This window comes from Myotis daubentonii, chromosome 13 (genome assembly GCF_963259705.1).
Source record: "Myotis daubentonii chromosome 13, mMyoDau2.1, whole genome shotgun sequence".
NCBI classification, from domain to species: domain Eukaryota; kingdom Metazoa; phylum Chordata; class Mammalia; order Chiroptera; family Vespertilionidae; genus Myotis; species Myotis daubentonii.
In genome coordinates, this window is record NC_081852.1 from 6,096,642 (window position 1) to 6,114,234 (window position 17,593).

The 17,593-nt window shown below is 39.6% G+C and overlaps 1 protein-coding gene and 1 pseudogene across 1 annotated transcript in view; one reads left to right on the top strand and one right to left on the bottom strand.

Moving 5' to 3' along the window:
- The window catches only part of PTPN20 (protein tyrosine phosphatase non-receptor type 20), a 66,150-nt gene that overhangs the window by 18,495 nt on the left and 30,062 nt on the right, over positions 1-17,593 (bottom strand). The window lies entirely within an intron of this gene.
- LOC132214505 (transcription factor BTF3-like) lies at positions 16,523-17,013 on the top strand (annotated as a pseudogene).

The following is a 17,593-nucleotide window of genomic DNA, read 5'->3' on the forward strand; positions in this document are numbered from 1 at the left end:
TTCCTCTCTGAAATAATAAATGGGTAATATGCTAATTAGACCAGAACAGGCTGACCAGACATCTTCCGGACATCTGACTTCCTTCCGGACAGTTAGGGGGTGACCAGGCTGGCAGGGGGGCAGTTAGGGGGCAACCAGGTCAGCAGGGGACCAGTTAGGGAGAAATCAGGCCAGCAAGCAGAGGCAATTAGGGGTGATCAGGCAGGCAGGTGAGTGGTTAGGAGCGAGCTGGAAGGCAGGTGAGCGATTAGGAGCCAGCAGTCCTGGATTGAGAGAGGGATGTCTGACTGCCGGAGATCCCCTGAGGGGGTTTTAGATTGGAGAGGGTGCAGGCCAGGCTGAGGGACCCCCCTCCCATGCACAAATTTCGTGCACTGGGCCTCTAATGTGTGTGTGTGTGTGTGTGTGTGTGTGTGTGTGTGTATGATGACACATTAGACCATCTACTTATAAAAAAACCATGGGTGGTGTTCGTCACAGTCCTATAGGGATTGTCTTGGCAAGAGCTGTGCCCTCCCCCAAGCTGTTTCCTGTAAGGGCGGAGTCTGAGGCAGGAACCCGCCCTGGGAGCTTGGAGGCAGATCTTTCTAAAGTGTGCGCGCCAGCACACCTGAGTGGGGCGGCTGAAAGGATTAGAAAAGACAGACAAGAGAATGAAAGCCAGGTCTCAGTGGGATGCTGCTTCTCTGAGAGACAGCGACCACGCCCACAGCCATGCCTTTAGTTTATAGCAGATGCTACCAGGCAAAGTAAGGGCGTGACCAAGATATTTACAGGATCTGCAGAGGGAGAGGCTGTTCTGATTCCAAGAATTAATTTGTCCCCATCTGACACTGGCTTCCCATTTAAATTGATTCGACGATGGTTTCCCGTGATGCCAGCATTTGTGATGACTATTAATAAATCACAAGGACAAACTCTAGACAGAGTAGGCATGTTCCTACCTGAACCCGTTTTTGCACATGGTCAGTTATATGTTGCTTTCTCTCGAGTTTGAAGAGTATGTGATGTACAGTTAAAGTTCTAAGTACTTCATCACAAGGGAAATTAGTCAAGCACTCTGAAAGTTTTTTCACTCTTAATGTGGTGTACAGGGAGATATTAGAATAAGTTTAATCACTTTATCAGTCATTGTTTGCATCACTGTTGTTTTTATATCATGTTTCTGTTGTCTTCATATCATGTTTTTGTTGTTTTTATATCATGCCTCTGTTGTTATATCCTTTTGTTACTGTTTATTTATTAATAAATTTATATATGATTTTCATATACATTTTACTAATTTCCTTTCATCTCTCACACTTCTATTATAGAGAAAGGGCAAATAGCAACATTTAAATATCTCTGCTAATTAATTCCCTTTTTTAAAAAATATATTTTGTTGATTTTTTACAGAGAGGAAGGGAGAGGGATAGAGAGTTAGAAACATTGATGAGAGAGAAACATCGATCAGCTGCCTCCTGCACACTCCCCACTGGGAATGTGCCCTCAACCAAGGTACATGCCCTTGACCAGAATTGAACCTGGGACACTTGAGTCCGCAGGCCAACGCTCTATCCACTGAGCCAAACTGGTTAGGGCAATTAATTCCCTTTTAATGTGCACAAATTTCGTGCACTGGGTTACTAGTGTGAATATAATCAATATTATTAGAACTTTGCATCCACAAATGACAGAATATACATTCTTCTCAAGTGCAAACAAAACCATCTCAAGGATAGAGCATATGTTGAGGCACAAAACTGACCTCAATAAATTTTAAAAGATTGAAATCACACCAAACATATTTTCTCACCACAATGGTATGAAACTGGAAATTAACTATAAGAAGAAAGGTGGGGGCGGGGGGGGGAAAGAAGGTGGAAAAACTACAAATTTGTGGAAATTAAACAGCATGCTACTGAAAAACTATTGGATCAAAGATAAAATAAGAGATCAAAACATACATAGAAATAAATGAAAATGAAAATAATACATACAAAAATTTTGGGGATGCAGCAAAACAGTACTAAGAGGAAAGTTTATAGTATTACAGGCCTAACCCAAGAACAAGAAAAATCTCAAATAACCTAACATTACACTTTAAAAAGCAAGAGAAAAACAAAGCACAAAATCAGTAGAAGGAAAAAATAACATAAATTAGAGCAGAAATAAATGAAATAGAAAACAAAAAAATACAATGAAAAAATAATAAAACAGAGCTGATTCTTTGAAAAAATTAACAAAACTGACAAACCTCTGGCTAGACTTATGAGAAGGAAAAAAGAAGACTCAAGTAAATAAAATCACAAATAAAAGGGAAAATATTATCATTGACACTACAGAAATACAAAGATTTATATAAGAATACTATGAAAGTCTATATACCACCAAATTTGATAACTTCATAGAAATGGACAAATTCTTATAAATATACTAGTAAATATATAAGCTTCCTAGACTGAACCATAAAGAATTGAAAAACCTAAATTGAAGCAATAATAAGTTATGCTAAGTGAAATAAGCCAGTCAGAGAAAGATAAATATCACATGATCTCACTCATTTATGGAATATAATGAACAACATAAACTGATCCAGAGACAGAGAAGCAACGATCAGACTGTGAAACTTCAGAGGGAAGGCAGGGGAGGGGAGGGGTAAGGGGGAGAGATCAACCAAAGGACTTGTATGCATGCATATAAGCCTAACCAATGGACACAGACAACAGGAGGGTGAGGACAGGAGGGGGGGGCCTTGGGGGGTAATGGGGGATAAGGACACATATGTAATACCTTAATCAATAAGGAAATTTAAAAAAAATAAATCTCCCCTAAAATAAAAGTCCAAGGCCATATGGCTTCACTGGTAAATCATACCAAATATTCACAGAAAATTTAATACCTATCCTTCTCAAACTCTTCTAAAAAATTGAAGACGCGGGAACAATTCCTAACTCATTTTATAAGGCCAACATTACCCTGATACCAAACCAGGCAAGGACAACAACAAAAAGAAAATTAAATGCCAACATATCTGATCAACATAGATATGAAAATCCTAAACATATAGTTGCAAACTAAGTACAATAATACATTAAAGGATCATACATCACGATCAAATGGGCTTCATTCCAGGATGCAAGGATGGCTCAATATGCACAAATTAATCATTGTGGTACACCACATTAATAAAATAATGGGTAAAAATGGTAGGAGAATATCAATAGGTGCAGAAAAAGCATTTGGCAAGATACAACATCCATTTATAATTAAAACACTCAATAAAATGAGTATAGAAGGAAACTACTTCAACATAAAAAAGGCCATTAAGACAACCCCTCAGCTAAATGATGAAAAACTGAAAGCTTTTTCACTATGATCAGGAACAAGACAAGGGTGTCTACTCTCACCAGTGTTATTCAACATAGTTCTGTAAGTCCTGGCCATAACAACCAGGCAAAAAATAAAATAAAATAATAAAAGACAGCAAAATTGGGAATGAATGACTAAAACTGTCACTCTTTGAAGATGGCATGATTCTCTATATAGAAAACCCTAAAGACTCCTCCAAAATATTAAAAACAATAAAAAATATAGTAAAGTTGCAGGATACAAAGTTAATATCATTACAAAATCCATTACATTCCTATATACTAACAACAAAATATCAGAAAGAGCAACTAATGGGAAAACAATCCCAATTACAATTGCAACAAAAAGAATAAAATACCTAGGATTACACTTTAAAAAGGAAGCAAAAAACTGGTACACTGAAAACTACAAGACATTGTGGGGGAAAATTGAGGAAGACACAAAATTGAAAAGATAGTTCACATTCATGAATTAAAAGAATTAACATTTTTAAATGGCCATATTACCTAAAATAATATACAGATTTAATTCAATCTCCATCCAAATCCGAACGGCATTTTCCACAAAAATAAAACAAAAAAATCCTCACATTAAAATTTTTTTTTTGGAAGATGGCTGCCATTGGGAAGGCAGACTGCAAGATAGTGTGAATGAGAGAACAAAAGGAGAGCATGTGGACATACAAGGAGTATATATTTGTGGGTAAGGGACAGCTATACTCCAAAGGACTGTTGGGGTTGCCCTGACCTGGCAGCCTCCACTGCTGCTGAAATCTCTCCTGGAGTGGCCCGCTCTGCTGTGGAGACTGCACCATCTTAAAGGGGAGCGTGGTTGTTACCGAAAACCTATACATCCTGGGAATCTACAAAAACACCCAGGGAACAGCTGCGAACCCAGGAACACCGGATCTCCAGCAGCAGGGATGCTGACTCGGAGGAGCTCTCCACCTTCTCAGAAAGGTCAGATTTCACATAGGAAAAGGTGAGGTCTGCGATCCAGGCAGGAGAGAGAAATGTGCGAACTGGATCTAGGTTTGGGGAAGTCTGTGCCCCACAAAAACCCGCGGCCTTTGGGGCTAGCGTGATCCTCAAATGTGGAAGGGGATCCGCAGGGCTGCTGGCACAAGGGAACTCTAAAACTCAACCCATAGCGGGACTGGGTGCAAAAAAGCACCCTGAAATTTTACCAGTAACCCGGCTGCTTAGTGCCAGGGGGAAAAAGCGCACAGTCCCAGAGGGTAAAAGTCGTGAGTTTGCGCACTTACTCTAGCTCTTTTTTTCTCTTTAAATCCTTGCTGTTGATTACTAAGCCCAGTACATAGGATCACCCAATTGAGGACACTCTTAGAGACTGCAGGAGAAAGTTGTTTCTGTGGAACCTGGGGATCGGAGTGGGGAGTAATTATCAGAGAACCAGCTCTGGGGCAATCCATTCCCCCAAACCAGTATAAGTGCAACAGGGAAAACAAAAGCTAAATACTGGCTAGAGAGGACTTATAGCCACAGAGGTCAATCTAGAAACACTGCCACCCAGGGGTTGAATCACAAATTGACCCTTGTGTAAACACAAAGGAATCTAAGAAACACAGAAACACAGCCTGCTTGAAAATCAGGACTGTGGCTTACAATAAGAGGATCAGTGGAACACAGGGAACTTCAATACTGTCCTGACCACTTACAGGAAACAGGCATGACAAATAGTAGAGTAAAGGAAGTGAATGACTTTCACTACTACTCATTTTTATTTTTTCATTTTTTACTTAAGAAACCTTTTTTTTTTCTTTTTTCATGACTTGATTTTACCTTTTTAATTATTAAATTTTTACTTTTAATCAGTATTATTACTATCACTATTTTACCTTTTTTTTAAAAAAAAGTATTTTATTTTCTCTTTAATTTGGAAATAGTGTTCTACATTCTATTTTCATTTTTCCTTTAGTATCATTTTACTCTATCTCAACATTACCTTTATGCCAACACTCTCTTCCTCACTTTCCCCATTTTGTTGTTCAGTTTCTCTTACCCTATTCCTGCTTTATATTTTAACTATTCTTTTTTACCCTGTTAAAAAAAATCATCCTACTTATATATCTAATTTCCGATCCCCTTCACTAAGTCCATACACACCTCTCTCCTTTTTCTTCACAATTTTTTTTCTTTTTTCTCTATTACCTTTTTTGTTTTTGCTGCTGTTGTTATTGTTATTGTTTTGTTTTTTTGTTATAGGTTTTTGTATTTTATTTTGTTTTATTTTGCTTGCTTTCTCTCTGTCCTATTGTTTGCTTGATTGTTGATTAGATTGGTTCTCTTTTGTGCTTGTTTGTGAAATTGTTTCTCTTCTTTTGTTGTTTTTGTTTCTGTTTATTTTTTGCTTCTGTTTTTCCTCTCCTCACTTGCTATTAGTTGTTGTTTGTAGTTTTCATTCAACTCTGGGTGTTTGTTCTTTGCATTTTTTGGGATTAGTGGTTGTTCTATATGAGTATTCTCCCCATAGAAATAGTTTTCCCTCCTTCGTTTTCACTCTCTTTATTTTCTCTCTTACTTTTTTTCTTTGCCCAATATCATTTTTGCACTCCATTATTTTCGTATCCCCTAATTCTCTTTTCTCTGAAGGTCACCTTTATTTGGGGTTATTCGTATCATGAATACACTTTGTTCAGTGCCTTGTGCATTGTGCCTTGTTGTGTTGTATTTTTTGCCTTTAAATCAACACAGGAGAGAGAGAAATACAAAACCAGACGCCCGCAGAAGAGACATCACGGAGAGACAAAGAAACAGCCCACATATGAAAGAAAAGGAGGCATCACCAGAAAAGGCAGTAAATGAAATAGAGGCAAGCAATATGTCAGAAAAAGAATTCAGAGAAATGGTCAAAAGGTCACTGAAAAGAATGGAAGACAAATTCAACAATATGTGTAAAAATCAAGAGGAAATGAGGAAGAACCAAGAATAAATGAAAAATGGCATTGCTGCTGTAAGGAACTCAATAGAAAGCATCAACAGTAGAGTAGAAGAAGCAGAGGACCACATCAGTGAGCTAGAAGGTAAGGTAGGAAAAAATACCAAAGCAGAGCAGCATCTAGAAAAAAAAAGTAAAAAACAGGAGGAGAGCCTAAGGGAACTTTGGAACAACATAAAATGAAACAACATCTGCATAACAGGGGTGCCAGAAGAAGAGGAAACTGAGCAGGGAATAGAAAACCTGTTTGAAGAAATAATGACAGAAAACTTCCCTAATATAGGGAAGAAAAAACACACAAATCCAAGAAGCTCACAGAGTCCCAAACAAAATGAACCCCAAGAGGCCAATGCCAAGGCACATTATAATTAAATTGGCAAACACCAATGACAAAGTAAGAATCTTAAAACCGGCCAGAGAGAGACAGAAAGTTACCCAAAGAATTCCCCATCAGACTAGCGACTGATTTCTCAACAGAAACACATCAGGCCAGAAGGGAATGGAATGTAATATACAAAGTCATGCAAAGGAAGGGTCTGAAGCCAAGAATACTGTACCCAGCAAGGCTATCAATCAAAACTGAGGGTAAAATCAGGAGCTTCACAGACAAAAAAGGACTACGGGAGTTTATTATCACCAAACCAGCAATGCAAGAAATGCTAAAGGGTCTACTGTAAAAAGAAGAAATAGGAAGCGGAGAAGAAACACAGGGGTAAAGAATAAACATGGTGACAAACAAGTACCTATCAATAATAACTTTAAATGTAAATAGATTAAATGCCCCAATCAAACGAAAAAGGGTAGCTGAGTGGATAAGAAAACATGACCCACATATCTGCTGTCTACAGGAAATCCACCTCCGACTAAAGGACTCACAAAGACTGATGGTGAAAGGATGGAAAAGGGTTTTTCAAGCGAATGGAAATGAAAAAAAAAGCTGGGGTAGCAATACTTATATCTGACAAATTAGATCTCAAAGTGAAGGACATAACAAGAGATAAGGAAGGCCACTTCATAATAATAAAGGGAGCAATCCAACAAGAAGAAATGACTCTGGTAAACATATATGCACCCAATACAGGAGGACCCAAATACATGAAAAACTTCTGGAGGATATCAAGGGAGAGATTGACAGCAATACAGTAATAGTAGGGGACTTTAATACCCCACTATCACCATTGGACAAATCCTCTAAACAAAAACTCAGCAAAGAAACATCAATCCTAAATGACTCACTAGATCAAATGGAATTAATTGACATCTTCAGAACATTTCACACTAAAGCCACAGAATATAAATTCTTCTCAAGTGCACATGGGTCATTTTCAAAGATAAATCATATATTGGGTCACAGGCAAAGTCTCTTCAAATTCAAGAAGATAGAAATCATATAAAGCATCTTCTCAGATCACAATGGCATAAAATTAGAAATCAACTACAATAAAAACAATAAAAAAAATCAAACACCTGGAAGCTAAATAGCATGCTATTAAACAATGTCTGGGTTACCAGAGAGATCAAAGAAGCAATAAAAAGCATCATGGCAACAAAGAACAATGAAAACACAACAATCCAAAATCTATGGGACACAGTGAAAGATGTCTTGAGAGGGAAGTTCCTAGCTCTACAGGCCTACCTCAGAAAACAGGAAAGAATGGTAATAAATTGTCTAACCCTACAACTCAAAGAGTTAGAAAGAGAGCAACCAGAAAAGCCCAGCAAAAGAGAAGGAGGGAAATAATAAAGATCAGAGTGGATATAAATGAAACAGAGACTAAAAAATCAATACAGAAGATCAACAAAACCAAGAGCTGGTTCCTTGGAAGGATAAAAAAGATTGATGAACCTCTAGCCAGGCTCACCAAGAAGCAAAGAGAGAGGACCCAAATAAACAAAATCAGAAATGATAGAGGTGAAATAACAACAGACCCCACAGAAATACAAATGATTGTTAAAAAATACTATGGACAGCTCTACTCCAACAAACTAGACAACCTGGAGGAAATGGACAAATTCCTAGAAAAATACAACATTCCAAAACTCAATCAAATCAGGAAGAATCTAAAAATCTCAATAGGCCAATAACTATGGAAGAAATTGAAGCAGTCATCAAAAAGCTTCCAGCAAACCAAAGCCCAGGACCAGACAGCTTCACAGGGGAGTTTTACCAACCATTCAAGGAAGAACTAAAACCTATCCTCCTCAGACTACTACAAAAAATTCAAGAGGAAGGAACACTTCCAAGCTCATTCTATGAAGCCAGCATCACCCTAATACCAAAACCAGGTAAAGACAACACAATGAAAGAGAATTACAGGCCAATATCCCTCATGAACATAGATGCCAAAATCCTCAACAAAATCTTAGCAAATCGGATCCAGCAGTACATCAGAAAGATCATACACCATGACCAAGTAGGATTTATCCCAGGGATGCAAGGATGGTACAATATCCGCAAATCAATAAACGTGATACATCACATAAACAAATTGAAAGAAAAAAACCACATGGTCTTATCAATTGATGCAGAAAAAGCATTTGACAAAATTCAACACCCATTTTTGATAAAAACTCTCAGTAAGGTGGGAGTAGAAGGATCATAACTCAACATAATAAAAGCCATATATGACAGGCCCACAGCCAACATCATACTCAATGGACAAAAACTAACACCATTTCCCCTAAAAACAGGAACAAGACAGGGATGCCCACTCTCACAACTCCTGTTCAACATAGTATTGGAAGTATTAGCCATTGCAATTAGACAAGAAGAAATAAAAGGCATCCAAATTGGAAAAGAGGAAGTAAAACTGTCCTTATTTGCAGACATGATATTATACATACAAAACCCTAGAGACTCCATCAAAAAACTACTAGACTTAATACATGAATTTGGCAATGTAGCAGGATACAAAATTAACCCCAAGAAATCTGAGGCATTTCTATACACCAATAGTGAACTTTCAGAAAGAGAGACTAAAAAAACAATCCCATTTACCAGCGCACCAAAAAAAATTAAGCTACCTAGGAATAAACTTAACTAAAGAGGTAAAAGACCTCTACTCAGAAAACTACAGGATGTTGAAAAAAGAGATGGTGGAAGACATAAACAGATGGAAGAACATACCGTGTTCATGTATTGGTAGAATCAACATCATTGAAATGTCCATACTACCCAAAGCAATCTATGAATTCAACGCACTTCCCATTAAAATACCAATGGCATACTTCACAGATCTAGAACCAACTCTCCAAAAATTCATCTGGAATAAAAAAAAGAGCACAAATAGCTGCAGCAATCCTGAGAAAAAACAAAGTAGGTGGGATCTCAATACCAGATATCAAGATGTATTACAAAGCCACTGTTCTCAAAACTGCCTGGTACTGGTACAAGAACAGGCATATAGATCAATGGAATAGAATAGAGAGCCCAGAAATCGGCCCGAACCAATATGCTCAATTAATATTTGACAAAGGAGGCAAGAACATACAGTGGAGCCAAGAGAGTCTCTTCAATAAATGGTGTTGGGAAAATTGGACAGATATATGCAAGGAAATGAAACTAGACCACCAACTTACACCATACACAAAAATAAACTCAAAATGGATAAAGGATTTAAATGTATGACAAGAAACCATAAAAATTCTAGAAAAATCCAAAGGCAACAAAATCTCAGACATATGCCGAAGCAATTTCTTCACTGATATAGCTCCTAGGGCACTGGAAACTAAAGAGAAAATGAACAAATGGGACTACATCAAAATAAAAAGCTTCTGCACAGCAAAAGAAACCATCAACAAAACAACAAGAAAACCCAGTGCATGGAAAAACATATTTACCAATGTCATATCTGATAAGGGCCTAATCTCCAAAATTTATAGGGAACTCATACAACTTAACAAAAGGAAGATAAATACCCCAATCAAAAAATGGGCAAATGACCTAAATAGACACCTTTCAAAAGAGGACATTCAGAAAGCCAAGAGACATATGAAAACATGCTCAAAGTCACTGATCATCCCAGAGATGCAAATCAAAACAACAATGAGGTACTACCTCACACCTGTCAGTATGGCTATCATCAACAAATCAACAAATGACAAGTGCTGGAGAGGATGCGGAGAAAAAGGAACACTCGTGCACTGCTGGTGGGAATGCAGACTGGTGCAGCCATTGTGGAAAACAATATGGCGTTTCCTCAAAAATTTAAAAATGGAACTGCCATTTGACCTAGTAATACCACTTTTAGGAATATATCAGAAGAAAACAGAAACACCAATCAGAAAGGATATATGCACCCCTATGTTCATAGTGGCACAATTCACCATAGCTAAGATTTGGAAACAGCCTAAATGCCCATCAGCAGATGAGTGGATTAGAAAACTATGGTACATCTACACAATGGAATACTATGCTTCTATAAAGAAGGAATTCTTACCATTTGCAGCAGCATGGATGGAACTGGAGAGCATTATGCTAAGTGAAATAAGCCAGGCAGAGAAGCATTGAATAGACTGTCAAGGCTGGGGAGTGTTGGGGGGGGGGGGAGGGTAAGAGATTAATCGAAGGACTTATATGCATGCATATAAGCATAACCAATGGACACAAGACACTGGGGGGGGGGGGATAAGGACATGTGCCGAGGGGTAGGGGGGGCCAGGGGAAGGTCAATGGGGGAAACAAAGGAGACATATGTACTACTATTTGTAATACTTTAAACAAGAAAATAAAATTTAAAAAAAAATCCTCACATTTACATGGAACCCAAATAGCCAAAGCAATCCTAAGAGGGGGAGGGGAGAAAGCCTGAGGTATCACAGTCACTGACTTATAACTATACTACAAAGCTACAGTAATCAAAACAGTAGATATTTATAGGACATTTCATCCAAAAGCATCAAAATATGCTTTCTTTTCAAATACATATGGAACATTGTCAAAGATAGATCATATGCTAAGACACAAAATAACCCTTAACAAATTAAAGAAGACTGAAATCCATCAAGCATCTTCTCAGATCACAGTGGCATGAAACTAGAAATCAACTACAATAAAAAAAACCTCAAAAGCATTCAAACACATGGAAGTTAAATAGCATGCTATTAAATAATGAATGGATTACTAATGAGATTAAGGAAAAAATAAAAAACTTCCTGGAAATGAATAAAAAGGAACACACAACAATCCAAAATCTATGAGGCACAGTGAAAGCAGTCCTGAGAGGGAAGTTCAGAGCATTACAAGCCTACTTCAAAAAAACAAGGAAAAGCTCAAAAAATCTAATAATACTATGGAAAAAATCAGAAAGAATAATGTGAAAAGCCCAGGGTAAGTAGAAGGAAGGAAATAATAAAGATTAGACCAAAAATAAAAACCATAGAGATTAAATAAACAATACAAAAGATCAATGAAACCAAGAGGTAGTTCTTTGAAAAGATAAACAAGAGTGATAAAGCTTTACCCAGACTCATAAATAAACAAACAAACAAACAAATAAATAATAAAATCAGAAACAAAATAACAACTGATGCAATCTAAATAGAAAGGATTGTAAGAAAATACTATGAACAACTATATGCCAACAAACTGGACCTGAACAAAATGGACAAATTCCTAGAAAAATATAATCTTCCAAAACTTAATCAGGAAGAATAAGAAAACTTGAATAGGCAGATAACAACTAATGAAACTGAAGCAGCAATAAAAAATCTCCCAGCAAACAAAAGTCCTGGAATGGATGGCTTCACAGGCTACTTTTACCAAATATTCAAAGAAAAACTAATGCCTATCCTCCTCGAACTATTCAAAAAATTTCAAGAGGAAGGAAGACTTCTTCCAAGCTCATTTTACAAGGCCAACATTATCCTAATTCCTAAACCAGATACAGATATTACAAAGAACGAGAATTATAGGCAACTATCCCTATGAACATAGATGCTAAAATCCTGAACAAAGTATTAGCAAATTGGATCCAGTAATATATTAAAAATATCATACAACATGACCAAGAGGAATTTAGTCCAGGTATGCAAGGCTGATACAATATTCGCAAACCAATAAGCAAAATGAAAGACGAAAATCAGATGATCATATCAATAGACACACAAAAAGCATTTGACAAAATCATATGTTTATAAAAATAATATCAGGAAAGTGGGATTACAGGGATCATACCTTAAAATAATATAGGCCATATATGAAGAACCTACAGCCAACATCATACTCAATGGGTAAAAATTAAAAGCGTTTCCATTAAGAGCAGAAACAAGACAGGAATGTCTACTTTCACTACTCTTATCTACACTAATAAAAGAGAAACATGGTAATTGGCGTACGACCACTACCCTTTTCATTGGCTAATCAGCAAGATATGCAAATTAACTGTCAGCCAAGATGGCGGCGGGCAGCCAGGCAGCTTGAAACTAAAATGAGGCTTGCTTGCCTCAGTGATGGAGGATCGTTGGAGGAAACCAACTTTCCCCGCCTGGGGCTGCAGGCCTCTGAGCGGGCAGTTTAAGAAACATTGTAACAAATACCGCCGGACTTCAGCCGGCAGATTCACAACATTGTAAGCAAAGGCCGGGGAGGCCTAAGAGCTGGAGCCAAGCCTCAAGGTAAAGCTGGCCCAGAATAAATTAAAAAAAAAGAAAAAAAAGGAGCGGTTGGGAACTTCCGTCACTCCCAGTCTGAAAACAGCCCTCAGCCCCTCACCCAGACTGGCCAGGAACCCCAGTGGGGACCCCCACCCTGATCCAGGACACCCTTCAGGGCAAACCAGCCGGCCCCACCCATGCACCAGGCCTCTACCCTATATAGTAAAAGGGTAATATGCCTCCCGGCACCGGGATCAGCGTGACAGGGGGCAGCGTCCAAACCCCCTGATCGCCCTGCGGCTCTGTGTGTGACAGGGGGCGGGACCCGAACCCCCTGAGCAGCCCTGCTCTGTGCGTGATAGGGGGGAGCTCCCCAACCACCCCCCCACCACGGGCCCTGCTCTGTGTGTGATGGGGTAGAGCCATAACCTCCCCATCGGCCCTGCCCTGAGTGTGAGAGTGGCGGCGCCCCAACCCCCTGATCGGCCCTGCTCTGTGGGTGATAGAGGGCGGTGCCCCAACCCCCTGATGAGCCCTGCTCTGTGTGTGACGGGGGCAGCGCCCCAACCCCCTGATTGGCCCTGCTCTGTGCGTGACAGGGGGTGGCGCCACAACCTCACCATCGACCCTGCCTTGAGTGTGACAGGGGACAGTGCCCCAACCCCCCAATTGGCCCTACCCTGAGCGTGACTGAGGGTGGCATCACAACCTCCCAATCTGCCCTGCTCTGTGCATGACGGGGCGGCGCCCCAACTCCCCGATCGGCCCCGCTCTGAGCCCGACCAGGGGCTGCACCTAGGGATTGGGCCCGCCCTCTGCCACCCAGGAGCAGGCCTAAGCCAGCAGGTTATTATCTCCCGAGGGGTCCCAGACTGCGAGAGGGCACAGGCCGGGCTGAGGGACCCCCCTCCCCCCCGAGTGCACAAATTTTTTGCACCGGGCCTCTAGTTTAATATAATACTGCAAGTCCTAGCCACAGTTATTAGACAAGAAAAAAAGATTAAAAAATATTGGAAGGGAGGAAATAAAACTATGATTATTCACAAATGACAAGATATTGTATATAGAAAAGCCTAGACTCCACCAAAATTCTACTAGAATTAATAAATGAATTAGGTAAAGTAGCAGGATATAAATCAACATCCAGAAATTGATGGCATTTCCATACACCAAAAATAAGATCTCAAAAAGAAAAACTAACTAACTAAATAAAAATTTACCATCACAACAACAACAAAATAAGATACCTTGGAATAAACTTAACCAAGGCAATAAAAGACCTTCAGAAAACTACAGAACATTGAAAAAAAAGAGATAGAGGAAGATATAAACAATTGGAAGAATATACCATGCTCATGGAATGGAAGAAATAATATTATTAAAATGTACTTAATACCCAAAGCAATCTATCAATTCAGCACAATTCCTATTAAAATGCCAATGGCATATTTCACAGATCTAGAAAAAATATTCCAAAAATGTATATGGTACTAAAAAAGACCCAAAATAGCCACAACAATCTTGAGAAAGAACAAAGTTGGAGGGATCATAATACGAGATCTCAAGTTATACTACAAAGCAATTGTAGTCAAAACAGTCTAGTACTGGCACAAGAATAGGCATATAGATCAACGGAACAGAATAGAAACCTCAGAAATCAACCCACATCATTATGTTCAATTAATATTTGGCAAAGGAAGCAAGAACATACAATAGAGAAAAGACAGTCTCTTCAATAAATGGTGTTAGTAAAACTGGACAAGTACAGACAAAATAATGAAACTAGACCACCAACTTACACCATACACAAGAATAAACCCAAAACAGGTAAGATACTTAAATGTAAGTTGGGAAACCATAAAAATCCTAGAAGAAAACATAGGCAGCAAAATCTCAGACATCTCATGTAGCAGAATTTTCACTGATACATCTTCTAGGTCAAGAGAAACAAAGAGGGAAATAAACAAATGTGACTACATTAAACTATAAAGCTTGTGTATAGCAAAGGAAACCAGCATCAAAATGAAAAGAGAACCCACTGTATGGGTTCCTGTTGAATAGAATGGAGAGACTTGGAGAGTATTATGCTGAGTGAAATAAGCCAGTCAGAGAAAGACAAATATCACATGATCTCACTTACTTGTAGAATCTAATGAACATAATAAACTGATGAATAAAATCGGTCCAGAGGCATAGAAGCATAGAAGAGACTGACATATCTTAGAGGGGAGGGAGGGGGAAGACAGTAAGAAATTAACTAAAGAACTCAGGTACACAGACAATAGTGTAGTGGAGGCCTGGAATGGGATAGGGTCTTGGTGGAGGGAGGCAAAGAAGGTGGGAAAACTGGGGGACATCTGTAATACTGGAAACATTAAGATATATACACATATATACATATCCTATATAATAAAAGCCTAATATGCAAATCGACCAAACAGCAGAATGACTGGTTGCTATGACACATGCTGACCACCAGGGGGCAGATGCTCAATGCAGGAGCTGCACCCAGCCCACAGGCCCCAGGCCAACCAAGGTGGGTGCCAGCGGGGGTCCCCTGATAACCCCGCCGGTTGCCCCTCAGAGGGAGGCGACCAGCGGTGGTGGGGGCGCAGGGCTGGTGAGCAGACGGTGCCAGGTGGGCCAAGGCAGATGCCATTGGGGCCCCCCAATTTCCCTGCCGGTTGCCCCAGAGATTGGCCCTGATTGCCAGCAAGGCCTAGGGCCCCTACCCATGCACGAATTTAGTGCGCCAGACCTCTAGTACACATACACACACACACACACACACACACACGCATTATGTGTGTGTGTGTATGTATATGTGTATATGTGTGTGCGCGCGCACGCGCGCGTGTGTATATATATATGTGTATATATATATATATATATATTAGAGGCCCCATGCATGAGATTCATGTATGAGGAGGGTCCCTAGGCCTGGTTGCTTGCCAGCGATCAGGGCTGATTGGGGCCTTCTGGCTGCCAGTTGGGGCCTCCCTTCCCTGGCTGCTGGCTGCGGGCTGGCCAGGGCCTTCCTTTGTTCCATGCCGCCCTCCCCCGCCCCGCCCCCGTCAGCGCACATCATAGTGAGTGACTAAACTTCCAGTCTCCCAATTGAACTCCCGAGGGGATAATTTGCATATTAGGCGGAAATATATATATATATGAAAGTAGTTATAAACAGATTGTTAGGGCTTTGCTTCAAAATCCCAGAGCCTCATTTTAACTTAATTACCTCTTTAAAGGCCTTATCTCCAAGTACACTCACATTCTGAGGTCCTGGGGGTTAGGACTTTTACAAATTTTGGAGGAACTCAATTCAGCCTATAATGTACAGTATATACTCCTTTGATTGGGTTTTTCACTCCAGATAATTATTTTGAATGCATACAACATTGCTGTATGTTGTTGAATGCATCATTAGTTTGCTATTTTTTATTGCTGAGTAGTAATTCCATTGTGTGGGCATACCACATTTATTTTATCCACACTGAGTTGTTTTTAGTTTGGGGCTATAGCAAATAAAACTGTTGTGAGCATTTGTATGCAAGTCTTTATGCAGACATTGCTGAAGCTGCCATCCTGCGACCCATGTGTGTGCTTATTCTCAAGCTGGTCTGCCCAACACCTCCTGAGTGTCTGCCCTAGCCCCCCACGTGGCCCTGTTTCCTCTCCAACAAGATGAAAGAAACTATCATGAACCAAGAGAAACTCACCAACTACAGGCACAACTGCGCCTTGGTGGGAAAGGAACGGTGCATAGAAAGAAGGTGGTGGTTCACTGAACAGCTACAGCAGATGATAAAAAAAAGCTTCAGTTCCCCTTAAAGAAGTCAGGGGTAAACAGTATCTCTGGTATTGAAGAGGTAAATATGTTCACAAACCATGACAGGCCATGCTGAGACAAAGCAGCTGACAGAAATGCTACCCAGCATCTTAAACCAGCTTGGACAGACAGTCTGGCTGGTGTAAGGAGGCTGGATGAAGTTCTGCCCAATTAATCTGTGGGTGGAAAAGCACTGCTTGCTACTGGAGAGGATGATGATGATGATGAAGTTCCAGATCTTGTGAGGATGTGATGAGGCTTCCAAGAATGAAGCAAACTGAATTGAGTCAACTCAAAAGAAGATAAACTTGAAGAAGTTTCTGGGAGCTGCTATCTTATATTATGACTACTTTTTCAAATTTGTTTATGGATCTGTTAAAATATAGATCTCTAATATTGTTTAGCCCAGTGTCCCTGGACATTTACAGCTCTTTTCAGTTTTAGTTTATACATAAATCATTCTTTACAGCTAATTAAGCTGAAGAAGTTTGGGAATAAAGTTTGAAACAGGTTAATAAAGTTATTTGCCTACTATAGTTTTATTTTTTTATTTCATTGACACTGATTTGTATACAGAAAGCAAAATTGTTTTTAGAAAGCTAATCATGGCATGTAATATGACATAATTTTTAATGGAATTTTATTAAAGATTTAACATGGTATTTATCATGTAACAAGAGTGGTTGCCGAAACCGGTTTGGCTCAGTGGATAGAGCGTCGGCCTGTGGACTGAAAGGTCCCGGGTTCGATTCTGGTCAAGGGCATGTACCTGGGTTGCGTGCACATCCCCAGTGGGAGATGTGCAGGAGGCAGCTGATCGATGTTTCTCTCTCATCGATGTTTCTAACTCTCTATTTCTCT